Source organism: Solanum stenotomum, chromosome 5 (assembly GCF_019186545.1).
Source record: "Solanum stenotomum isolate F172 chromosome 5, ASM1918654v1, whole genome shotgun sequence".
NCBI lineage: Eukaryota > Viridiplantae > Streptophyta > Magnoliopsida > Solanales > Solanaceae > Solanum > Solanum stenotomum.
In genome coordinates, this window is record NC_064286.1 from 40,009,149 (window position 1) to 40,022,341 (window position 13,193).

A 13,193-nucleotide genomic window follows, 5' to 3' on the forward strand; every position below is an offset into this window, starting at 1 on the left:
ATTCGGAATTAAAAAAATACCGAATACCAAATAATACTAATGTCTCATACCAAACTCAAACTCGAATACCATAATTCTAAAAGTTTAATCCTGAATATCATACCAAATATCGAATTATTGAATACCAAATTATCAAAAGTTTTGGTTCACCAATTCAATTTTCGATATTTTATGTCCAACCCTAACAATCACTGCAAAGTTTTATGACGTGATATTGTTGAGTTTTTAAAAAGTGTAAATGAGAAATAAAGTTTTTTTAGAAAAAAATATCAATTAGAGAAAGAGAAGACATGCAATTAAAAAGGTGTTAATGAGAAATGAAGTTCTTTTTTAGGAAAAAACATCAATTAGTTAAAATATGTTTTTTTTTAAAAATGTGTTACTGAGAAATGTAGTTCTTTTTTTTTAAAAAAACATTAATTAGAAAAAACATGTATTTAAAAGGTGTTAATGAAAAATGAAGTTCTATTTTTAGGAAAAGCATCAATTAGAGAAAACATGCTATTAAAAGGTGTTAATGAGAAATGAAGTTCTATTTTAGGAAAAAAAACATCAATTAGAGAAAACATGTAATTTAAAAGGTGTTAATGAAAAAAGAAGTTCTTTTTAGGAAAAAAATGTCAATTAGAGAAAACATGTAATTTAAAAGGTGTTAAAGAAAAATGAAGTTCTTTTTTAGGAAAAAAACATCAATTAGAGAAAACATGTAGTTTAAAAGGTATTAATGAAAAATGAAGTTCTTTTTAGTAAAAAAATATCAATTAGAGAAAACATGCAGTTTAAAAGGTATTAATGAAAAATAAAGTTCTTTTTAGTAAAAAAAACATCAATTAGAGAAAACGTGTAATTTAAAAGGTGTTAATGAAAAATGAAGTTCTTTTTTAGGAAAAAAACATCAATTAGAGTAAACATGCAGTTTAAAAGATATTAATGAAAAACGAAGTTCTTTTTATTAAAAAAAACATCAATTAGAGAAAACGTGTAATTTAAAAGGTGTTAATGAAAAATGAAGTTCTTTTTAGGAAAAAAATATCAATTAGAGAAAACATGCAGTTTAAAAGGTATTAATGAAAAATGAAGTTCTTTTTAGTAATAAACATCAATTAGAGAAGCATTGTTGTTTAGAAGGTTTTAATGAGTAATGAAGTTCTTTTTAGGAAACAAACATCAATGAGGGAAAACATACTACTTTTTGTTTGCTATAAATAAAGGTTTCCCTCATTTTTCATATATTTGCTGATTTCTTACTATTCTTCTTCTTGCACTTTAATAAATCTCGTGTGATTTCTGATGGAAAGAGAAGAAGCAATGTGTGAAGGAGATCGATTGAATAACCAGGCTGAGGCCTTTGAGGAGATGATCTTAGAGGTTCCTTTTCGATACCGTTCCGGGGAATCAAAATTTTCAATATTGAATCGAAGTCCAAAGGTGGAGATTTCTCAAGAACAGCCCCCTGGCTTTAGCGGAATCTTGCTGGTTAGTGTTCTTCTTTATTGTTGGCCATGATTATTAACTCTTAAATTTCTGTATATGTGCATCGCCTCTTTTAAGCTTCTCTGTAAATTGGGAAAGATAGTCTGTATGTAAACCTTACGCTACCTACGAGATGATGAGGTTGTTTCCGATATATGCTCAACTCAAGTAAAACCAATTCAAAAATCTCTAGAATAAAGTTTTAAAATTAGAAGATTTTCTCTAGTGTAATTTTTTGTGCTGAATGTAAATTCTTTGAAAGTACACATGTTTCCTAGATGTTATCAATGGCAACTAAGTGAATGTTGAGCCAAATCAGGAAAGTGTACTCCAAAATACGTTTCCTTAATCAAAACAAGTGTAGATTCATTTAATGCTTTAAGATCTGCAAACCATTTATGAGGTGTTTAAATTTCTAAGAAGTGCTTATTTTGGCATTGATACAGGCTAAGCCTGACACTATTTTTTTTGGAGCGAAACGGAAAGCTATAACTCTAATTGAAGAGGCTACTGATATGCCTTCATTAAGCAGTGCTCCACTGAAAAATGTTATGGAGTGGAATTCTGAACTTTGTCAGGTATGTACTATAAGTCAAGATGGCCTGAATGAACACTTGCAAGGAAAAAACACAAACGCAAGGTGGTTGCTTTAAGAGAGCACAACCCCGACAAAAACTTCAGCATTGGTCTTTTACCAAAGAAATCAAAACTTATGCAGCCTATGGAACGTCCTTCTGATAATCAGCTATCCGGGGAGAAATTACAGGAAGGATCATCAGCTACAAACGATAACGATCCACCATCCTTGTTGATAGATGACAGTACAAATGACTTGAGAAAGAATGCAGCTCATGAAAAGCAAGACAATAGGGAGTTCACATTTTGGTGTGACACATGCCAAATTGGTACCTTCTCTGAAATAGTGATGAAGTTACATAAGATCGGAAAAAAACACAAATGCAAAACAAAAACTATAACATTGGTCTTTCACCAATGAAACCACAATTCATCTAGCTTATGGAACATCCTTGTGATGATCTAATATAAGGGAAGAAATTAGAGGAAGCAACCTCAGGTACAAACGATAACGATCACCATGGTTTTATTGCCAAGGACAAGCAAAGATTATTATTTATTGTGTCAAAGATGCAGATGACTGATTGTGTTGAGAAAAGTTGTGTAAAGTAAATCTGGTCTTACCAGTATTGCCTTTGGATAATCATCAATGTAGTTTGATTTGTTTCTATATCTATTTTGTTGGTCTAGTCTACCGACTAGTACCTCATTTTTGTTGTTTAAGGAAATCAGATTCATCAATATTATCTTTTGATACATGTGGTGTGATTTGCATTGGGTTTTAAAAAGTTGTGAATGAAAAATGATGAATTATGACTTTTCTGTAGAGGTGCGACTGTTCTGAAGAGGTGCGACTTTTCTGAAAAAGTGTGACTTTTATGAAGAGTTGTGACTTTTCTGAAGAGGGGTGACTTTTATGATAAGACACAATAAAAATCTCTTCACACTACCCTTTTTTATCTGTAAATAGAGGGGTTTTCTCTTAGTTTTCAACAATGAAATTTCTAAACTTCTTCTTCTTCTGCACAAATAAATCTAGTATTGTTGTGTACTTTCCTTCCGTTGATCAGTGATTCGCTGACACAATAGTTTTTTTTTACCGATACATTGGTGAATAAAATTGTCATATCTTGAAAAGATATATTACAATAACATTGGTTACTTGAGGCGAATAATTTCTTCAAGGATACACTATACATTATGTATCGGATTCGATTTTCTTCTTTTCCGTTTCAATCAATTGGTACAGAGTCTATTTTCATTGTTTTATTAAGTGTTTTAGTAATACAGATTGAACAACAATTTGTCTCTATATCTATTTATGCAAAATTATGTTAGTATTAATTATCCAAGGTGTGAAGACATATATATAATGGGGTATTCAAGCTATTTCTTGATTCTTTCGTCATAGTCTTTATTGATGATATTTTAGTTAATTCGAAAAGAGAGGAAGAGCATGCCGATCATCTTCGTATTGCTTTGGGTATTCTTGGGAAGCAAAGGTTATATGCTAAATTTTCTAAGTGTGAATTTTGGTTAAAATTAGTTGCATTTGTGGGGCATGTAGTTTCAAAAGAAGGGGTAATGGTAGATCCTCAAAAGATTGAGGCGGTTAAGAATTGGGTTCAGCCTATCTCTGTGACGGAAGTTAGGAATTTTGTTGGGCTCGCTAGTTATCATCGTCGCTTTGTGAAGAATTTTGCTTCTATTGCCATTCACTTGAGTAATTTGACCAAAAATGAGATACTATTTGAATGGACTGAAAAATGTGAGGAGAGCTTTCAAAAGCTCAAGGCTCTCTTGACCACCACACCTATCCTAGCATTACCGGTGAAAGTTAAAGATTTTATTGTTTATTGTGATGCTTCACATTCTGATTTGGGTGTTGTGTTGATGCAGGATAAGAATGTTATAGCTTATGCCTCGTGTCAATTGAAGGTGCATGAGAGGAATTATCTAGCACATGATTTAGAGTTGGCAGCAATAGTGTTTTTTCTTATGATCTGGGGACATTACATCTATGGTGTTAAGTGTGAAGTGTTTACCGATCATCGTAGTTTGCAGCATGTGTTCACTCAAAAGGATATGAACTTGAGACAACGAAGGTGGATGGAGTTACTAAAAGATTATGATGTGACTAATCAATACCATCCGGGCAAGGCTAATGTGGTGGCAGACGCTTTGAGTCAAAAAGCAGTGAGTATGGGTAGTTTAGCTTGCTTAAGTGTAACCAAACGACCTTTGGCTAGAGAAATTCAGACCTTGGAGTCTAAATTCATGCAATTGGGCATCTCAGAAAAAGGTAGGGTGTTAGCTAGTATTGAAGTAAAAGCCACTTTCATTGAGGAGATCAAGGCCAAACAAGTTGAAGATGAAAATTTGGAAGAGCTTAGAAAGAAGACTGTGATTGGTAAGGCATAAGAGACAACTCTTGATGCAAATGGTGTGCTCAATTTCAAGGGAAGAATTTGTGTCCTTAGAGTAGATGACCTGGTTGAGAAATTGTTGGTGGAGTCTCATGGTTCGCGATATTCTATTCATCCGGGTGTGACCAAGATGTATAGAGATCTGGAGCGAGTTTATTGGTGGCCGAGCATGAAGAAAGACATAGCGGAGTTTGTGGCGAAGTGTCAAAATTGTCAACAAGTGAAGTATGAACATCAAAGACCTGCGGGTTTGCTTCAAAGAATGCCAATTCCAGAATGGAAGTGGGAAAGAATAGCTACGGATTTTGTGGTTGGTCTTCCTAAGACTTTGGGGAAGTTGGATTCTATTTGGGTAGTGGTTGATAGATTGACTAAGTCAACCCATTTTATTCCTCTAAGAATAGATTATAATGCTTAACAATTAGCTAAAGTATATGTGAAAGAGATAGTAAGGTTGCATGGGGTGCCCCTTTCTATCATCTTGGACCGTGGTACCCAATTCACATCCATGTTTTGGAGGAAATTGCTGATGAATTGGGCACACAATTCACTTTTAGTATAGCCTTTCATCCACAGAGAGACGGGCAATAGGAGAGGACCATTCAAGTATTAGAAGACATGTTGAGGGCATGTGTGATTGATTTTAGAGGGCAGTGGGATAAGTTCTTACCTTTGTGTGAATTTTCTTATAATAATAGTTATCACTCCAGCATTGACATGGCAGTATTTGAGGCATTATATGGGAGGGGATGTAGATCACCCATAGGATGGTTTGAGGCTGGCGATGTGAAACAATTGGGGGTTGATTTAGTGAAGGATGCTTAAGATAAGGTGGGGAGTATTCAGGCTAAGCTTCTAGCAGCCCAGAGTAGACAAAAAAAGTATGCAGATCATAAGGTAAGAAACATGGCGTTTCAATATGGTGAAAATGTTCTTCTTAAGGTATCACCCATGAAAGGGGTGATGAGGTTTGGTAAGAAGGGTAAGCTAAGTCCTAGATACATTGGTCCATTTGAGATTCTTGAATGTGTAGGACCGGTAGCGTATAAATTGGCTTTACCTCCTAATCTATCTAGTGTTCATCCGGTATTTCATGTATCCATGTTGAAGAGGTATCTTGGTGACATATACTATATCATTTAGTAGGACTCAATTGTGTTAGACAAGGACCTCCAATATGAGGAGGAATCGATTGCAATTCTTGATCGTAATGTGCGTAAGTTGAGGACCAAGGAGATTAAGTCCGTGAAAGTTCAATGGAAGCATCGTCCAGCTAAGGAAGATACTTTGAAAACTGAGAAGGATATGCGAGACAAGTATCCCGAATTGTTGGTCGAATCAGGTACTACTTCATTCCTTTCTTAGACTGTTTTTTCTAAGTTTGTCACTCGAGGACGAGTTATGGGTAAATTGGTATCTATTGTAACGATTGGGTTCCGTCGTTATAGAATAACCAACTGGGGAAAATTTGGGGCGTAAAAACTTTTTCGTAGTATCTTGAAATTTCCCAATCTATTCCAGATTTGGATGAAATCGGAGTCTTTAAAGTGCAGAGAAATCTGGTAGCAATCGGGTTAGTTGATTTTGATTTTGATTACATGAGTAGTTAGATAACTCGTTAAAGAACCCGCATGACTTTACGAAATTGAATTCACGCGAGTAGAACTCCCAGAATCGATCTTAGCATAAAGGGTATTTTCTGAGCATCGTGGGTTAGAGGTGTGTTGTGTAATGGGAGTCTTAGAATTCTTTAAATAGCTCACTGGTTCGTGAATACCTCTTTGGCGCTGGGTTTTGCTGCTCTGGCGGGGCCGCTGTAGCGGTGTGGGTGCCACTGTGGCGAGCTCGACGCGAATTAAAGTCGTTAATAAACCCCTAAGCAAGCTCATTATGCACTTTTCGACTTTTAGAGCTAAGGAACGAACCCCAGGTGATTCCTACTCGTTTCTCACCATTCTTGAGGGTAAAAGTAAGCTTTTCAGTCCCCAAATCCATTTTTCGATCCCTAGAACATAATAGAATGGGTGAATATTGATGGGGGAGGTTTTGTTATAGATTTTATTGTGGAAACAACCCTAAATTGTATAATTGGGATCATGGGTTTGATCTAGGGTTCATAGAATTTTAGTAATTCGGGTAATTAATTAGTGATTGTTTATTGATTCTCGTATTATATAAATTATTTGTAGACCAAGAACAAGCGGAACGAATCCGGAAAGGGAATGATCAAGTTTCTTAGGGTTTCAAGCTTATTTCGAGGTAGGTGATGGTTGTGATTCTATGTTTGTGTGATGCATGCTTCTTCTTTCTTCATTATGATACTTGTATATGTATGAATGTTGCAATGCTGATCACACTTGTGGTAAATAAGATAGATGAATTATCATTGCCATGAAATCATGACTTAAATGTATGATCTTGAGGATATACTTGTGTTTGTGATTGTGGTGTGTGAATGGGATCGGTTGCCACGTTCCGACATAAATAGGGGATCGGTTGCCACATTCCGACATAAATATGGGATCGGTTGCCACGTTCCGGCATGCTAACTGTTTGGGTTTGGGTTCTATGAGAGGACCAATAATGTGATATAAAATGTGAAACTGATCGTTGTTCGTAAATGTTGATAATATTGTATATGTTGATATATATGCATGTGATTATATTGTTGTCTTGACTTGTTTATGTTGCACTAGTAGGATAACCACGTGATCCTACCAGTACACTATGGTTGTGTACTGATACTGCACTTGCTCTTATATTTGTTGAGTATAGGGCATCTTCAAGCGGCTACTGACAGACCTCGCTTAGGAGATCAGTGATCGTTCGAATTCAAGGGTGAGCCAACTCTTACAGGCTGCCATGGGATTCTCTTTCGTTTATGTCCACCATTTTCGGACTTAGACAATTGTTTTAGTTAGATTNACTTGAGTAATTTGACCAAAAATGAGATACTATTTGAATGGACTGAAAAATGTGAGGAGAGCTTTCAAAAGCTCAAGGCTCTCTTGACCACCACACCTATCCTAGCATTACCGGTGAAAGTTAAAGATTTTATTGTTTATTGTGATGCTTCACATTCTGATTTGGGTGTTGTGTTGATGCAGGATAAGAATGTTATAGCTTATGCCTCGTGTCAATTGAAGGTGCATGAGAGGAATTATCTAGCACATGATTTAGAGTTGGCAGCAATAGTGTTTACTCCTGAATATCATACAAAATACCAAATAGTAGTAATGTCTCATACCAAACTCAATTTCGAATACCATAATTCTAAAACTTTACTCCTGAATATCATACAAAATACCGAATCGGCAAATACCAAATCACCAAAAGTTTTGGTTCGGTAATTCAATTTTCGATATTTTATGTCCAGTCCTAAGAATCACTGTTAAGCTTTATGATGTGATATTGTTGAGTTTTTAAAAGGTGTAAATGAGAAATAAAGTTCTTTTTATAAAAAAAAATATCAATTAGAGAAGACATGCAATTTAAAAGGTGTTAATGAGAAATGAAGTTCTTTTTTAGGAAAAAACATCAATTAGATAAAATATGCATTTTAAAAAAAAGGTGTTAATGAGAAATGAAGTTCTTTTTAGAAAAAAAACATCAATTAGAGAAAACATGTAATTTAAAAGGTGTTAATGAAAAATGAAGTTCTTTTTTAGGAAAAAAATCAATTAGAATAAGACATGCCGTTTAAAAGGTGTTAATGAGAAATGAAGTTCTTTTTAGGAAAAAAAACATCAATTAGAGAAAACATGTAATTTAAAACGTGTTAATGAAGAATGAAGTTTTTTTAGGAAAAAACATCAATTAGAATAAAACATGCCGTTTAGAAGGTGTTAATGAGAAATGAAGTTCTTTTTAGGAAAAAACATCAATTAGAGAATACATGTAATTTAAAAGGTGTTAAAGAAAAATGAAGATCTTTTTTAGGAAAAAACATCAATTAGAGAAAAATGTTGTTTAAAAGGTATTATGAAAAATGAAGTTCTTTTTAGGAAAAAAAATTAATTAGATCACACTTGTTTGCTATAAGTAGTGGTTGCCCTCATTTTTCATATTCTACTCTTCTTCTTCTTGCATTTTAATAAATCTCGTGTGATTTCTGATGGAAAGAGAAGAAGCAATGTGTGAAGCAAATAGATTGAAAAACCAAGCTGAGGCCTTTGAGGAGATGATCTCAGAGGTTCCTTTTCGGTACCGTGTCGGGGAATCAAAAATTTCAATATTGAATCGAAGTCCAAAGGTGGAGATTTCACAAGAACCGCCCCCTGACTTTAGTGGAATCTTGCTGGTTAGTGTTCTTTTTTATTGTTGGCTTGAATTATTAACTCTTAAATTTCTGGTTATGTGCATCGCCTCTTTTAAGCTTTGAACTTAGAAGATTTTCTCTAGTGGAAAGTATATCTGCTTACACTTGTTTTCTGGACATTATCAATGGCAACAACATTCATTATTATACAACAGAGTGAATGTTGAGCCGAATCAGGAAAGTGTACTCCAAAATATGTTTCCTTAATCAAAACAAGTGTAGATTCATTTAATGCTTTCAGATTCGTAAACCATTTGTCAGGTGTTTAAATTTCTGAGAAGTGCTTATTTTGGCATTGATACAGGCTAAGCCTGACACTATTTTCTCTGGAGCAAAACGGAAAGCTATAACTCTAATTGAAAAGGTTGCTGATAAGCCTTCATTAAGCAGTGGTCCAATGAAAAATGTTACGGAGTGGAATTGTGAACTTTGTCAGGTATGTACTACAAGTCAAGATGGCTTGAATGACCACTTGCAAGGAAAAAAACACAAACGCAAGGTGGCTGCTTTAAGAGAACACAAGGACGACAAAAACTGTAGCATTGGTCTTTTACCAAAGAAACCAAAACTTATGCAGCCTATGGAACGTCCTTCTGATGATCTTCCATCCGAGGAGAAATTAGAGGAAGGATCATCAGCCACAAACGATAACGGTCCACCATCCTTGTTGATAGATGACAATGCAAATGACTTGAGAAAGAATGCAACTCATGAAAAGCAAGACAATAGGGAGTTCATATTTTGGTGTGACACATGCCAAATCGGTACCTTCTCTGAAATAGTGATGGAATCACATAAGATCGGAAAAAAACACAAACGCAAAACAAAAATTGCAACATTGGTCTTTCACCAATGAAATCACAATTCATCCAGCTTGTGGAGAATCCTTGTGATGATCTGCTATAAGGGAAGAAATTAGAGGAAGGATCATCAGGTACAAACGATAACGATCACTATGGTTTTATTGCCAAGGACAAGCAAATATTATTATTTATTGTGTCAAAGATGCAGAGGACTGATTGTGTTGAGTAAAGTTGTGTCAACTAACTAGTAGGTATTTTTTGTTGTCAAGTAAATCTGGTCTTACCAGTATTGCCTTTGGATAATCATCAATGTAGTTTGATTTGTCTGTATATCTATTTTGTTGGTCCAGTCTACCAACTAGTACCTCATTTTTGTTGTTTAAGGAAATCAGATTTATCAATATTATGTTTTGATACATGTGGTGTGATTTGTGTTGGGTTTTAAAAAGTTGTGAATGAAAAAAGAAGAGTTATGACTTTTCTGAAGAGGTGCGGGTTTTATGAAGAGTTGTGACTTTTCTGAAGATGGGTGACTTTTATGAAAAGTTGTGTCTTTTCCGTAAGGATGTGACTTTTACGAAAGGTTATGACTTTTGACTTTTCTAAAGGGTTGTGACCATTACGATAAGACACAATAAAAATATGTTCACACTACCCTTTGTTATGTGTAAATAGAGGGATTTTCTCTTATTTTTCAACAATGAAATTTCTAAACTTCTTCTTCTTCTGCACAAATAAATCTAGTATTCTAGTGTACTTTGCTCCCGTTGATCAGTGATTCGCTGACACAATTATTTTTTTTACCGATACACTGGTGAATAAAATCGTTATATCCTGAAAAGATATATTTCAATAACATTGGGTACTTGAGGCGAATAATTTCTTCAAGGATCCTCTATGCATTCAGTATCGGACTCGATTTTCTTCTTTTCCGTTTCAATTTATTGTTACAAAGTCTGTTTTCAAAGTTTTTTAAGTGTTTTACTAATACAGATTGTTCTTTGTTACGAGACATTCAAGTATATTTTGTGTTGTTTCTTTATGGGTACATGCTATTTAAACACATTTGATTTAAAAAATTCTTCACACCATGAAATTCTTGAGATTGAATTGTAACAAAAGAATCATGGCAAAGCTTTATGAGGTGATCATTTTTGGGTATTAAAAGGTTTTAAAGAGAAATAAAGTATTTTTCTCAAAAGATATAATTTGAATAGCATATTTTCATATTGAGGGGTGATTATGATTTTTTTAAAGGATTTTGAATTTTTTAAAAGATTGAGATTTTTTTTTCTAATAAGACACAATAAACATCTGTTCTACTATTCTTTATTGGATATAAATGGAGAAGTTTTCTCTCAATCTTCAACAAATTTTTCTGATCTTCTCTATTCTTTTCTTGAACTTTTAAAAGATGTCTATATTACCGTTGACTATGATTTAAATCGGTCTTCTTAAATAATAACATGATTGAAATGGAAGAAAGTTACACTGTATTAATGTCATTTTAATAATGAAGCATATATTAATAAATAAGACAGCCAAAGATATTCTGGCTATGATTAATTTAACCAAAAGATGAGGAAAAAAGAAATAAAAGAATCCAGATGATCATAACCAGAAGCATAGTTATGAGGATAATTTGAAACATCCATAACAGGCTTGAAAAATGATTTATTACAATTCTCAACCATAATCTTTCTTGCATGAGTCATCACATTCTTTTGGAGAATAGAAGGACAACAAAAACTGGAGCATTGGACTTTTTCCAAAGGAATCAAAATTCATCCAGCTTGTGGAACATCCTTGCGATGATATGATATCGGGGAAGAAATCAGAGGAAGGATCATCAAGTCCAAATAATAATGATCCACCATCCTTGTAGATAGATGACAATGCGGATGACATGAGAAAGAACACAGATCATGAAAAGCAAAACATTAGGGGATTCACGGTTTGGTGTGACACATGGAAAATAGGGACCTTCGCTGAAAAGGTGATAGAGGCACATAAGAATGGAAAAAAACACAAACGCAAATAGGAGAACAAAAACTGCAGCATTGGTCTTTCACCAGGGAAACCACAATTCATCCAACTTGTGGAACATCCCTCCAATGATATGATATCAGGGAAGAAATCAGAGGAAGGATCATCAATTCCAAACAATAACGACCAACCATGATTTTATTCGCAAGGACAAGTAGTGAAAAAATCGCAGAGGAATGATTGTGTCAACAACTAGTAGCTTATTTTTGTTGTCAAGTAAAACTGTTGTTACCAGTATTACATTTGGATTTATGGTCCTGTCTACTAACTAGTATTTCATTTTTGTTGTTTAAGGAAATCAGATTTATCAATATTATCTTTCGATACATGTGGTGTGATTTTTCTCATCTATGATCTTGGTTAGATGTGTCATTGGGTTTTGAAAGCTGTGAATAGAAAATAAATGGTTGTGACTTTTGTTAAGAAATGCGACTTTTTCAAAGGTTGTGACATTTTTGAAGGAATGTGACTTTTCGTAAAGATTGTTATAGGTGTGTGACAAAAGAATCATTACTAAGCTTGCTGAGACGATAAGTGTTGGATATTAAACACAAATGCAAAGAGACAACTTTTATAGAATAGAAGAAGGACAACAAAAATTGGAGCATTGGTCTGTTTTGAAAGAAATCAAAATTCATCCAGCTTGTGGAAAGTCCTTGCGATGATATGATATCAGGGAAGAAATCAGAGGAAGGATCATCAAGTCTAAACAATAATGATCCACCATCCTTGTTGATAGATGACAATAAGGATGGCATGAGAAAGAACGCAGATCATGAAAAGCAAAACATTAAGGGGTTCACGTTTTGGTGTGACACATGCAAAATAGGGACCTTCACTGAAAAGGTGATGGATGCACATAAGATTGGAAAAAAACACAAACGCAAAGAGGAGAACAAAAACTGCAGCGTCGGTCTTTCATCAATGAAACCACAATTCAGCCAGTTCGTGGAATATCCTTTCGATGATATGATATCAGGGAAGAAATCAGAGGAAGGATTATCAGGTACAAACGATAACGATCAACCATGATTTTATTCGCAAGGACAAGTAGTGTAAAAAATGAAGAGGAATGATTGTGTCAACAACTAGTAGCTTATTTTTGTTAAGTAAAACTGTTGTTACCAATATTACCTTTGGATTCGTGGTCCAGTCTACCAATTACTATTTCATTTTTGTTGTTTAAGGAAATAAGATTTATGAATGTTAACTTTTGATACATGTGGTGTGATTTGTCTCATCTATGATCTTGGTTAGATGTGTCGTTGAATTTTGAAAGGTCTGAATAGAAAAGGAAGAGTTGTGACTTTTATGAAAAGTTGAGACTTTTCTTAAGAGTTGTGATTTTTTTGAAAGGTTCTGACATTTTGGGAAGATTGTTATAGGCATGTAACAAAAGTTCACAAGGGATTGCTAAGCTTGATGATATGATTAGTGTTGGATATTAAAAAGTGCAAATGAGAAATTAAGTAGTTTTTCTTCAAAAATACAATTTGAATAGCATCTTTTGATATTGAAGGGTGGTTAAAGGGTTAACTTTTTCGAAGTGTT

At 34.2% G+C, this 13,193-nt stretch overlaps 2 pseudogenes; both read left to right on the top strand.

Annotated features, from left to right (window-relative positions):
- Positions 1 to 1,290: 1,290 nt before the first annotated feature.
- On the top strand, positions 1,291 to 2,661 carry LOC125863962 (uncharacterized; annotated as a pseudogene).
- Positions 2,662 to 8,589: 5,928 nt separating this feature from the next.
- LOC125863963 (uncharacterized) lies at positions 8,590 to 9,825 on the top strand (annotated as a pseudogene).
- The last annotated feature ends 3,368 nt before the right edge of the window (positions 9,826 to 13,193 follow it).